Below are 13,110 nucleotides of genomic sequence, written 5' to 3' on the forward strand. Positions count from 1 at the left end.
TGTCTGGGCTTTCCCTTAAAGATGCGGTGAGAAGCTCAGTCATCCGGGAGGGGCTCAGAGTAGAGCCGCTGCCTCCGCATCGAGAGGAGTCAGATGAGGTGGCTCGGCATCTGATCAGGATGCCTCCTGGACGCCTCCCTGGTGAGGTGTTCCGGGCACGTCCAACCGGGAGGAGGCCCCGGGGAAGACCCAGGACACGCTGGAGGGACTATGTCTCCCGGCTGGCCTGGGAACGCCTTGGGATTCTCCCGGAAGAGCTGGAAGAAGTGGCGGGGAGAGGGAAGTCTGGGCCTCTCTGCTTAAGCTGCTGCCCCCGCGACCCGACCTCGGATAAGCGGAAGAGGATGGATGGATGGATGGATTAAGAGCTCTTTTAATTTCAACATTTACATTCACAATAATATCAATTATTTAATTCTTGCAAACAACACATATTTTTACACATTCTTTTAAGCACACTGAAACCTATTTAACATACACACATAGGGATCCCTCTAATACACTATATAACATACACAAAATCACCCAAAACCATTGTTTTAACACATTCAACTTTACCTCAGTTTTGTTACTTATTATCACTTATTATTAAAAGTGAATGCATTTTTCATTTTATCAAATGTTACTCATACTCACATTTATTTTAACCCATATTTACTCAGAGCTCTGGAAGTTTATATGCACACGGCAGCTTAACTGAACTACATTACCCAGAAGTCTCCATGTTTTTGCTTTCTTACTCCCAAACACACACACGCACGCACCCACAGAACAAACAACAGGCACGCTCACACATTTTTAGCACAAACATATTTACACACACACAGAGAACAATTAATGCTCAGGCATACACATAATATACAGGCACACACATTGAATAAGTTCAGCACAGACATATTCATATACACAGACATTAGCGAGCGCCAGGTACCTTTGAAGTTAAATACAGTGCACTTTTCCTCTTTCGCGCATGATATTCTTCTCAACGCTTGTTATTCTTTTTGGTGCTATCCTCCTACATTTTTCTGAAGGCTGCTTTACTTATCAGACTGTAAAAACGACTCAAATTGTTTTTAACAGGGAGTAACATGAAGCACAACTATTTGAATCAAGTTAACCTTTTCAAAGCTTCACATTTTAATTATCCGAATTCTTATTATAGCACTTTCCTAATTTACCAAATGCTCGCACTTCTTCTAATTGTCTATATTTACGTTAATTATGCTTTCTTGATAATTGTATACTCAAACATTTTTCTATCGCTTAATTTTCCTTTTTCGCATTCACTTTGGCTTGCTGCAAGCCACTCGCCAGCATACTTGAGTGTCTGCCTCCTGTCTCGGCTGCAGTCTGCTCTGCTATTAACTGCGCTCCGGCGTGCAGCATAAGAGCTGCGTGTCCTTGCCTTTCAACAAAAGCGGCTCTCTTATCAGCAAGCAGACATGAGAGTGCAGCGATCTGTGACAAACTTAAATAGTTCTCCTGCATTTATCTCCTGTTTCTCAGGGTCAAAAGACCCCGAAATCAAAGCACACACTTTATCACTGAGCAATCGTTGCTTAATCTGTGTGGCATTCTCTTTATACATTGCTACGTGTACTGCTAGCTGCTTGCAATTTTTTAGCCAGGTATTTATCTCACTTGCCTCCTCATCTAACTTCTTTATAATCATCTTTTTCGCATTCACCTTGGCTATGCATAAGGCTACCTTTTCCGTCATCCCCTCGGCCCGCTGTACCCGCGGCAATAATAAAGCTACCTGGGATTCGGCCATCGAGGTCCGCCCTAACGCACCCACCAAGTCCATTTGCGTTTTCTTAATCTCCCTTTCTTTTTCGTCTACCAAGCCGTCCAGACTCTTAACCGCAGTTAGTAAAACCCACCCCCGCGTCTGCAAGCCCGTTGTGGGTTTCTTTGCAGACACCTGACATTTCTTAAGCGCGGTGAGTACATTCACTGGTGTTGGGGGATTCAAATTCTGCCAATATTGTGCTGATTTCCGCCCCCCACCCCCCGACACACACACATCTCAGTTCTCTGGCGCAGTCTTCCCATACCGTTTCCTCCCAGCCGGGAAGAGGTAAAGGAGCTGCCCCAGGGTCTTTATCCTTCTTCTTAAACATCTCTGATTTCCTTTGCCTCACTTAATAGTTCAATATTTTACCAGATTCCCCAAAATCCCATCCTCGTCGCCAAAATGTTTTGATTTGGGAAAATGGTTCAAGGGATTAGAACATAAGAAGGCAAAGAATCAGAGAGAAGAGGTCCAATACTTCTATTTTATTTACTTAATCAACTATAATAATCAAACACATATAATGCAGACATACAAAACAAAACAATACTTACAGACATATAAAAAGACCCAGAGCCATCATCCCAGACCAGTAGACTGAGGAGGCCCGCTTGTCAGTCTTGTCAAAGGACCAACTCATTTTGCCTTTCAAATACCGGGCGGTGCGCGCTGTCCCCACGGTTGAGCCTCCAAAGAAACTGAGGGCGAAACCTTCCCTTATATACTAATTGAGCGTCCTTGCCCAAAGCGGCTTACGTGCAAGCAGTGTATACTGAAGTGATCAGTTTCAGCACACACACCTTTCCATGGGACGCGGTGTTGTTTTGCACTTGGTCCTGATGATGACGACACCTGGTACCAGGAGGCACACAAAAATAAGAATTGCGTAGTGAAGCCTCTCGAAGTGAAAAACAAGTCCGCATAACCTTGGCTGTATCTTTAGAACATTCCCGGCTGTTTCTCCCAAAACATTAGTAATGCAGCTGGGTTTCGCGCTGAGCGACCAACGCCCATCTGCTCTCTTGATCCCCCCCTCTCTTTAGAAAAATCCTTCCATTACACAGCCCACACTCCACACTTGTAAAAATACTACTCCTTTATTGTCACTTTATTAGAACATTAGAACAATCCGGATTAAAACAGGCCATTCAAAACTCCAAGGCTCACCAGTCTGGTCCACTTAACTCCTTCCAAAATAACATCAAGTGGAGTTTTGAAAGTCCCTAACGTCTTACTGTCCACCACACTACTTGGTCTCTTATTCCAAGTGTCTGTCGTTCTTTGTGTAAAGAAAAACTTCCTAATGTTTGTGCGAAATTTACCCTTAACAAGTTTCCAACTGTGTCCCCGTGTTCTTGATGAACTCATTTTAAAATACAAGTCTCGATCCACTGAACTAATTCCCTTAATAATTTTAAACACTTCAGTCATGTCACCTCTTAATCTTCTTTTGTTTAAACTGTAAAGGCTCAAATCTTTTAATCTCTCCTCATAACTCATCCCCTGTAGCCCTGAATCAGCCTAGTCGCTCTTCTCTGGACCTTCTCTTGTGCTGCTATGTCCTTTTTGTAGCCTGGAGACCAAAACTGCACACAGGACTCCAGATGAGGCCTCACCAGTGTGTTATAAAGACTTGAGTAGAACCTCCTGTGACTTGTACTCCACACATCAAGGCGCTATATAACCTGACATTCTGTTAGCCTTCTTAATGGACACTGTCTGACAGTTGATAGTGTTGAGTCCACTACGACTCCTAAGTCCTTCTCATGACGACGACGAGCAGGAGGTTGGGAGAATGTGTTCATACAGCGCAACCACCATATGACAAACTACCTCAGGATCCCAATTTAGGATCCCAGTTCATACCAGTTTGAATGGAATGGAATAGTGTGAGGTTTTTTTTTTTTTTTCATAGTGACTGAAGGCTTGCGTCCTGCCCAGGGTTTCTTTCCTGCCTTGCGCCCTGTGTTGACTGGGATTGGCTCCAGCAGACCCCTGTGACACTGTACACTGTACTGACACAGGTTGAATAATGGATGGATGGATGGATGGATAGTGACTGAAGTACCAATCCTGCCACTCACCCCCTGAGTTTTCCCTGCATGTTGGAGGGTTGGATGAAGGTTAATGTCCTAGCCAGGATGGAGACATTGCAGGTTAAGGGCCTTGCTCAATGGAGTGGAATCACTTCTGGCAATTCCCGAGCCTCAGACCCCCACTCTGTCCTTCTCTTGAGGTGTACTTTGAATTTTCAAACTTCCTATTATGTATTCAAGCTAACATTTTTACTTGCTATGTGTGATTCTTTACATTAAATGACATTAAATTTCATCGTCCAGAAAATCTGTCCAAGCCTATCTGCTGTCCAGGTCTCTCTGTGATGACTTAATGGATTCTTGATTATCTGCCAATCCACCTGACTTGACTCTTTACCAGCTTGTGTGGCTCCTCGTAGCTGCATTGCTTGACAAAGCACCATTTCATTCTGGGATGAGATCTTTGCATATGACGTTTGTGCTTTGAAAATCTTTCTAATATGTTGAAAAAAAATGAGATCTGTAATGTACGGTAGGAGACCTCGTAAGACACAGCGAGAGTCCTTCTGAAATCACAAAGCCATTGGCATTTCACAAACCTGTGCCCACCTAGTCACGGATATTCACTGTATGGAGCCTGTCACAGATCTAAATAAATAAAGGGTCTTTCTGGAACCTTCATGAGGACGCTCCTTTTAGGAAGTTAAAATATTTCCCTTTTGGTTTCACTCCTCTGGCAACCTTTATTATGAAGAGTAAGGGGCTGAGATGGAAAAGAAGGCAAAATGTGAGCTGTGAAAGCTCCAGGCATCGACCTTAAAAAATAAATCATTTCAGATTGCCGTCTTCTGTACCAGATAGTTGACATTTTTTAAATAATAAATGGCATATGTCAAATATTAATAAATAATCAGTTGTGGTCACAAAAGTCATATTTGCAGAAGCTATAGTCTATGCTTTGGTGTCAGTGAATTTGCACGTGCTATATTGCGTTTTGATATATACTGTGTATCGATACATCATTGATCATATATGTATATATATATATATAGGTCCTTCTCAAAAAATTAGCATATTGTGATAAAGTTCATTATTTTCTGTAATGTACTGATAAACATTAGACTTTCATATATTTTAGATTCATTACACACAACTGAAGTAGTTCGAGCTTTTTATTGTTTTAATATTGATGATTTTGGCATACAGCTCATGAAAACCCAAAATTCCTATCTCAAAAAATTAGCATATTTCATCCGACCAATAAAAGAAAAGTGTTTTTAATACAAAAAAAGTCAACCTTCAAATAATTATGTTCAGTTCTGCACTCAATACTTGGTCGGGAATCCTTTTGCAGAAATGACTGCTTCAATGCGGCGTGGCATGGAGGCAATCAGCCTGTGGCACTGCTGAGGTGTTATGGAGGCCCAGGATGCTTCGATAGCGGCCTTAAGCTCATCCAGAGTGTTGGGTCTTGTGTCTCTCAACTTTCTCTTCACGATATCCCACAGATTCTCTATGGGGTTCAGGTCAGGAGAGTTGGCAGGCCAATTGAGCACAGTAATACCATGGTCAGTAAACCATTTACCAGTGGTTTTGGCACTGTGAGCAGGTGCCAGGTCGTGCTGAAAATGAAATCTTCATCTCCATAAAGCTTTTCAGCAGATGGAAGCATGAAGTGCTCCAAAATCTCCTGATAGCTAGCTGCATTGACCCTGCCCTTGATAAAACACAGTGGACCAACACCAGCAGCTGACATGGCACCCCAGACCATCACTGACTGTGGGTACTTGACACTGGACTTCAGGCATTTTGGCATTTCATTCTCCCCAGTCTTCCTCCAGACTCTGGCACCTTGATTTCCGACTGACATGCAAAATGTGCTTTCATCCGAAAAAAGTACTTTGGACCACTGAGCAACAGTCCAGTGCTGCTTCTCTGTAGCCCAGGTCAGGCGCTTCTGCCGCTGTTTCTGGTTCAAAAGTGGCTTGACCTGGGGAATGCGGCACCTGTAGCCCATTTCCTGCACAAACCCGGATGTTTCTACTCCAGACTCAGTCCACTGCTTCCGCAGGTCCCCCAAGTTCTGGAATTGGTCCTTCTCCACAATCTTCCTCAGGGTCCGGTCACCTCTTCTCGTAGTGTAGCGTTTTCTGCCACACTTTTTCCTTCCCACAGACTTCCCACTGAGGTGCCTTGATGGGAACAGCCTATTCGTTCAGAAATGTCTTTCTGTGTCTTACCCTCTTGCTTGAGGGTGTCAATGATGGCCTTCTGGACAGCAGTCAGGTCGGCAGTCTTACCCATGATTGCGGTTTTGAGTAATGAACCAGGCTGGGAGTTTTTAAAAGCCTCAGGAATCTTTTGCAGGTGTTTAGAGTTAATTAGTTGATTCAGATGATTAGGTTAATAGCTCGTTTAGAGAACCTTTTCATGATATGCTAATTTTTTGAGACAGGAATTTTGGGTTTTCATGAGCTGTATGCCAAAATCATCAATATTAAAACAATAAAAGGCTTGAACTACTTCAGTTGTGTGTAATGAATCTAAAATATATGAAAGTCTAATGTTTATCAGTACATTACAGAAAATAATGAACTTTATCACAATATACTAATTTTTTGAGAAGGACCTGTATATATATATATATATATATATATATATATATATATATATATATATATATATAATTGTGTTTCTAATTGTTATAAAAAGTAAGGGAAAGGAACACAACCGCATATGTATACATAAGGACACAAAACGGTATTCTATTATTTGCCATCTGTAGTGATGTCTTTATAATCGGAGATACGGCGCTTCAAAGTCCAAACGTCACAAGTCCGTCTACTCAAACGTCCAGCTAACTTCACCCGCACCAGGCAGCTCAGGGGGATCTCCCTTATGTTTGGTGGGCGAACATCGTGATCACCGGCACTGACATCACTGCCTGCCACAAATTCCCCAGCTCCGTCAGCAGATCCAATACCAGGAGCCTATTCCCAGGCTGGCAATGAGAGAGAGGGATCGAGCAGCTGACTAACAGAGGGCTGCCTGCCAGTCAGGCTCTCCGCCTAAACGCCCGTGAATTGCCGTCCCTCCTTGTCTGCGCCCACCCCGGAAACACCGATACAACAACAACATTCCTGCTCCCACAATGACGGCTTATTCGCTCACAGCCAAAAAAAAAAAAATGAGCCCACGGTAGGCTGCTCATCTACACCCGACCCACACTTACACACACACACCCCAGACTGTGGCCACTCCTCTGAATGAAATTAATCAAGACCCCACAAAGTCGAGTTTACTTTCATTCTGAACTTTGAAACAACACCCAACGCAGTCTGCTGCTATTAGACGTGTAAGTAAAAGCTTTAAAAGTTGATTTCCGATCATTTATTGAACGTGCAAGCGTTGAAGTTCAGTGACAGATGTGACGTGAAGGTGACAGGTTGCGTCTTATTAAGAGATAATTGAAGTTTTTAGAGTTACGAAAGTGTGCTTTGACCTTGACCGATCGCCGCTAGCTGCTGAACTCGCGATCTTCCCGGCCACGCCAGTCAGCTTGTATTTCCCTGTATAGCGCCTTTCACTGATCACAGGCTGTCGTGCCATCTTGACTTGGTTTGCACGCTCAACGGGTGTCTTTATTTTAAAAGCGCGCCTTTGAATGCTGCTCTCGACTGCCACCTTCTGTCTGTTTGGTGAGCTGCGCGTGGATGTCACTTTTGGTTATCAAACGCACGGACACTCCCGTCGTCGTTACTGTTTACTTGTGTATCATTTAAACGGGTGCAGGTTTTCTGATTTTTGTGCCGCTTCTAAATATAAGGCAGTGCTTGAACCAGTGGGAGTAATGGAGGAAGAGTTGTGGCTCACAGATGAGGGTCTGGACTGGATGAGGAAGGCAGTTAACCTGCTGGGGCTGCAGCTGCAGTTGTTTAAAGCAACAAACGGCATGTAAAAAATATACAAAATATTGTAGCAGTCACTGACCTCGTAAATCAGTTACAGAGCAGACTCTTTTATCCAAAGTGACTTACAAAAGAGGTCAACAGAATCAAATAAACTGCAGTCTGGGGGACTGTTGGGGGACAGGAGTGACAGGACAAGGTGACGGAGCAGATAACCAAACGTGGAAACCTCTGATTAAACTATTCCCATGTGACAAAGGCTTACAGCTGCGAGGCAAACAAACGTGAAGTGTAAATCAGTGCTGAATCAGGCGTCTCTCCGTCGTGCTGTGATAAACAGTTGTGTCTTATTCACAAGTGCGCTCACTTGGAAATTTGTTGCTTTCTTCCCTAATTGTTTGCTTTCTTTTATTATCATACATTTTGATTTGATCCTCTTTTATTTTACTTTGGTTTGTTTAGTAAGTGAATTGAGTCTCCCGATTGCAATGGTATTTATATTTTACTCCATGCGTAGTGTGCTTATCTGCCTTGTGTGCTGAATGAACATCTAAGACGCTCCTAAGGAAGGAGACTGAAGGTGGAGCTGAAAGATGTGAAGGTACAACAGCTGAGGTTATTAATAGGCTCATGAAAATCAATACATGGAATAAAAAATCGCAATGCCTCTATGATCCCACCTTGTGTGTGGTTTGAGGGGCACCAGAGGTCCTTATGCCAAGGGTCACAATAGAGTCTATAGAGAAACTGCCTTTGCAATGCTAGAAATCTTATCTTACTATATAAAAGCGGTCGGATGTCCTTCCTTCCGTCCCGTGAGTGCTACGCAGGCGCGGAGTTTCACACACGCCCCGTCCATTTTGCAATGCACGATGGGATTTGTAGTTTCGTTTTTCCAGGTAAAAGATGATTTTCTACTCCAGACTGTGCGATATCTTTTTCTTCTTTCTTACTATATAAAAGCAGTCGGGATTGTCCTTCTGCCCCGTGAGTGGAAAGCGTAGCGGGATTATCCGCTTATCACAGACTTACTACTTGCAGCTTGCGGTTTGAAGCGACATGATGTGAGCAGAGTTCTGGTGCTCCCATCGTTCCCTTGCTTTTGTGCGCGATGCGCTGGAAAAATAGACAAAATGATGTCTCTGGAAATAATTCATGTTGATGGAGTACAAATGCCTCACCGCGTAGTAAATATCAGGGGGGTTCAAAAGGGCGACCTCAATATAGAAAAAAAGTTTCAATTTCATCACAAAAATAACAGAAACTACGAGTATTAGAACAATTAGAACAATTAGAATTAGAACAATCTAGACGAGAACAGGCCATTCAGCCCAACAAAGCTCGCCAGTCCTATTAGTCCTATCCGAGTATTAAAGTAATAGTGCTCAAATGCAATATAACCAAATTAATGAGGTTGTATAAAATATCAAATTGATCTACACATTGAATTGCCTTAATAAGTAGTAAACTTAAAAGGTGAGTGAGCCTAGTATTAAATAACAGCCAAAAAGCCAAATGATACCGAGTTGCTTAACACTAGCATGCAAATGTAATATACTGTAGCTATTACACACACCCTGGAGGTAAAGATAATTATCAAGTAAATGGGAAAACATTACATTAAATCAATTAAATGGACGTATTGTTGGAGTGCAGACAGCGGGTAATGAGCGGGGCGAGAAGGAAGGGAAAGCCAGGAAACTGAAAGCGCCGACAAAGGGGAGCGTGGCAGACGTTAAAGGGTCAGTCGGTCATTCGGAGCCGCATTTCAGAGTGAGGAGACGTTTGCCGAGTTTCACTTTAAGCGTTTGTCTGCCAGGAAACCATTAGGTTTGTTTGGCTTTCAGCCTGAGAGCAGAAACCACCAAGTGGAGGCTTGGAGCTGGCATGTCTCCTGAATAAGTCTCTTCATTTGTGTAGACTGTAAAACAGTTATATTAAATACCCGTCTCTTCTAGTAAAAGAAGGATACGTGCATCCGCGCTTTTAGAAAAGAGAGATAAAGGGCCTCGTAATCTGTAATAGACGGGGTGGGGGGGCTTGTGTTTCACATATCGTGGGAGAACAAACGATGATACAGAAGGAGGTTTCAAGCAGAACACAAGAAGTTCACGCTGCAGTTACTCGACAAATGACATTATGGAGGTCACACACACGCACATTTGGATTGGGACCATTGAGTCATCACTCACAGCAAATTCTAAGTGACCCCCAGATTTTAACCAATTTTAGACCCTTCTTTAGTAAATGTTTCCCACCAAGTCTGGCTCAGTTCCTTGGTATTTCTGGGTTGTCTTGATTGCACAGGTCCTTCCAGAGCATCTCAGTCGGGTTACGGTCAGGAGTTTCTTCTTTTCCAGGCATTCCTGAGTTGATTTGCTTCTGTATCTTGTGGCATCTCCCAGCCTCTCTAAAACTTGTCATAACTGACCCTCACGTTCACCTGTAAAATGTCTTGACGTACCTCGGAGTTCCTTGTCCCTTCAAAGATCGCAAGGCGTCCAGGCCTTGAAGCAGCGCCCAAGCCATGATGCTCCCTCCGCCATACTTCACGGGGGGGATGAGAGTAGTACATACAGACAGCAACTGTCAAAAGAGGTGCTAATTTGATTGATGGCTTTAAGCCCCCCCAAATATGATTGATGACATTAAGACCCGCCCCAAAATATGAAATATGAAAATATGATTTTTGAAAATATGAAAATAAAATATGGAAATATAATTTATGAAAAATGAAACTATAAAAGTATGAAAATGTATTTATAAGCTATAAACTTCGGATATGTGGGTTTATTTTATAAACACTAGGTTCAAAATTAATATTGTGAAATTAAATATACACTTATCTTGCAGTCATAGCTATGCCTATGTGTAACTTTCTGAAAATATTCACAACCTCATTTTATAAACATTAGATTCAAAATTAATATTAATTAATTAAATACACACACGTCTTGCCGTCATAGCTTTGTGTAAACTTCCTGAAAATATTCACAGACCCGCGCTAAGATATAAACTCACAGCCACATTTTATAAACACTAGATTCAAAACTAATATTATAAAATTAAATATACGCTTATCCTGCATGCAAAGCCCTGCATATGTGCAACTTTCTAAAAACACTTTAAGTTATAAACTAATAGTAAGAAAATAAATATACATTTATATTTCCTGCACAGCCATAACTTTCTAAAAACTCACGACAGGCGGCTTCATTTAAACACTATATTCAAAACTAATAGTAAGAAAATAAATATACATTTATCTTGCCTGTAATACAAAGCCATGAATTTGTGTAACTTTCTAAATACGAAATAAATATTCATTTCTCGTGCCTGTGTGTATCTTTTTAAATTTCATATGACATGTTATTCTCACCCAGTTCAAAACATTTAACACTAAAAACGCATACCAATTGTTTGAAGCCTTAGCAATAAGCTTCACAGACGTTGCAGTCGCCATGCCGACTGTGTCCCTATTGTTTATACCCTGGATTCACAAATGTTTTAACAATACGATCGCTCAGACCAGGGTTCGTTACAACTTGTCTTAATTACCTTGCCGTAAGAATGCAGCCCCTTGTTTATAACCTAGATTCAAATCTGATCATTACCCTTTGTTTTAAATACCTCTCCATAAGAAGTTGTGCGCCTTTCTGGTTTTATGATGAGCCCCCCGGCATTGTGCGTCACGCAAAATGGAACAGCAGAATTTGGAGCAACGTTGTGCCATTAAACGGCAAGTGTGACGTTTGAAAAGTTAAAACAGGCCTATGGGGAACATTCTTTATCCCGAGCTCAAGTTTTTCGCTGGCACAAATCATTTTTGGAAGGCAGAAAACACGTTGAAGATGAACACTGTTCAGGGAGGCCTTCAAATTCGAAAACCAATGAAAACATCGAACGTGTGAACACTCTTGTGAGATCAGACCGTCATTTAACATTAAGAATGTTGAGTGAACAATTAAATTTGAACAGATTTACCGTTCATCAAATTTTGACTGAACATTTGCACATGCGAAAGGTCTGTGCCAAAATGGTGCCGAAAAACTGCCCTCTCCATAACAGAATTTATGACCTTAAAAGGCATTCCTGTGGTTCCCCAGCCCCCTTATTCACCTGACCTCAGTCCGTGGGACTTTTTCCTTTTTCCTAAACTGAAAAATGTCCTCAAAGGACGTCATTTCGGGACTTTAGAAAACATCCAAATGAGTGTAACGGACATGCTGAAGACCATACCGGTTGAAGACTTCCAGCGCTGCTACCAACAGTGGGAACAACGTCTCCATCGGTGTGTAGCTGCCCAAGGGAACTACTTTGAAGGGGATAACATTGATGTTTGAAAAAAAGAAAAACTTTGATAAATAAAAGATCCGTCTCATTACTTTTCTGCCACACCTCGTATTTATAAAATCCAACGTCTGTTTGTCCGTCTGCTTTTCATGAGAGAATTACTTAACGGATTTAGATTGGGTTTTTTTCTATTATTTGCTTGAACATTCAGGTTGATTTTGCGACTTCTCTCATTACGCTAAGTATCAGAGTTCGCTTGCGGTACCGATTTATTTGTGCGAATCCGAGAGACAGGCTGTGGCCTGAGGTAATGGGGGGGGGCTGAGGGTCTTCTCACTCACACACCAGCCTTGGGGTGTATCTTATATCCACTTAGCTAGCGAACGTGAAAACTACTTAACGGATTTGGATTGGGGTTTTTTTTTCTATTATTTGCTTGAACATTCAGGTTGATTTTGCGACTTCTCTCATTACGCTATGTAACAGAGTTCGCTTGCGGTACCGATTTATTTGCGTGAATCCGAGAGACAGGCTTCAGGGTGTATCTTACATCCGCTTAGCTAGTGAATTTTGAGAACTACTTAATGGATTTAGATTGGGTTATTTTCTGGAATTTGCTTGAACATTCCGGTTGATTTTGCTACTTCTCTTGTTACGTTAAGTATCAGAGTTCGCTTGCGGTACCGATTTATTTGCGTGAATTCGAGAGACAGGCTTCAGGGTGTATCTTACATCCGCTCAGCTAGCAAAAGAAAGAACTACTTAAAGGATTTAGATCGGGGTTTATTCTCTCATTTGCTTGAACTTTCCGGTTGATTTTGCGACTTCTCTCGTCACACTAAAAATCATTGATGGGTTCCGGCCGCGATTTATTAGCACAAATCCAAGAGACAGGCTGCAGGCCGAAGGGAGGAGGAAGCGTGACTTCAGGAGTGAGGAGCCAGTACCTCTCGCCATCTTACCTCTACATAGTTAGCATAGACACCTGTTTATTCAGCAGACATTATCATCTAGAGATTGTTAAGGAGTAACGTTTGACATTTTGGAGAGAGGTTGTGTTTTAGAGGGTAGCTGCTGA

The 13,110-nt window shown here is 42.2% G+C and overlaps 1 protein-coding gene across 1 annotated transcript in view; it reads left to right on the forward strand.

Annotated features, from left to right (window-relative positions):
• The first annotated feature begins 7,085 nt into the window (after positions 1–7,085).
• Positions 7,086–13,110, forward strand: part of LOC120521258 (ICOS ligand-like) — a 65,515-nt gene continuing 59,490 nt past the window's right edge. The window contains exon 1 of the mRNA XM_039742999.1: positions 7,086–7,186. The gene's annotated coding sequence lies outside the window, so the exon portion shown is untranslated. The remainder of the gene's footprint in view (positions 7,187–13,110) is intronic.

This window comes from Polypterus senegalus, chromosome 2, assembly GCF_016835505.1.
Source record: "Polypterus senegalus isolate Bchr_013 chromosome 2, ASM1683550v1, whole genome shotgun sequence".
NCBI classification, from domain to species: domain Eukaryota; kingdom Metazoa; phylum Chordata; class Cladistia; order Polypteriformes; family Polypteridae; genus Polypterus; species Polypterus senegalus.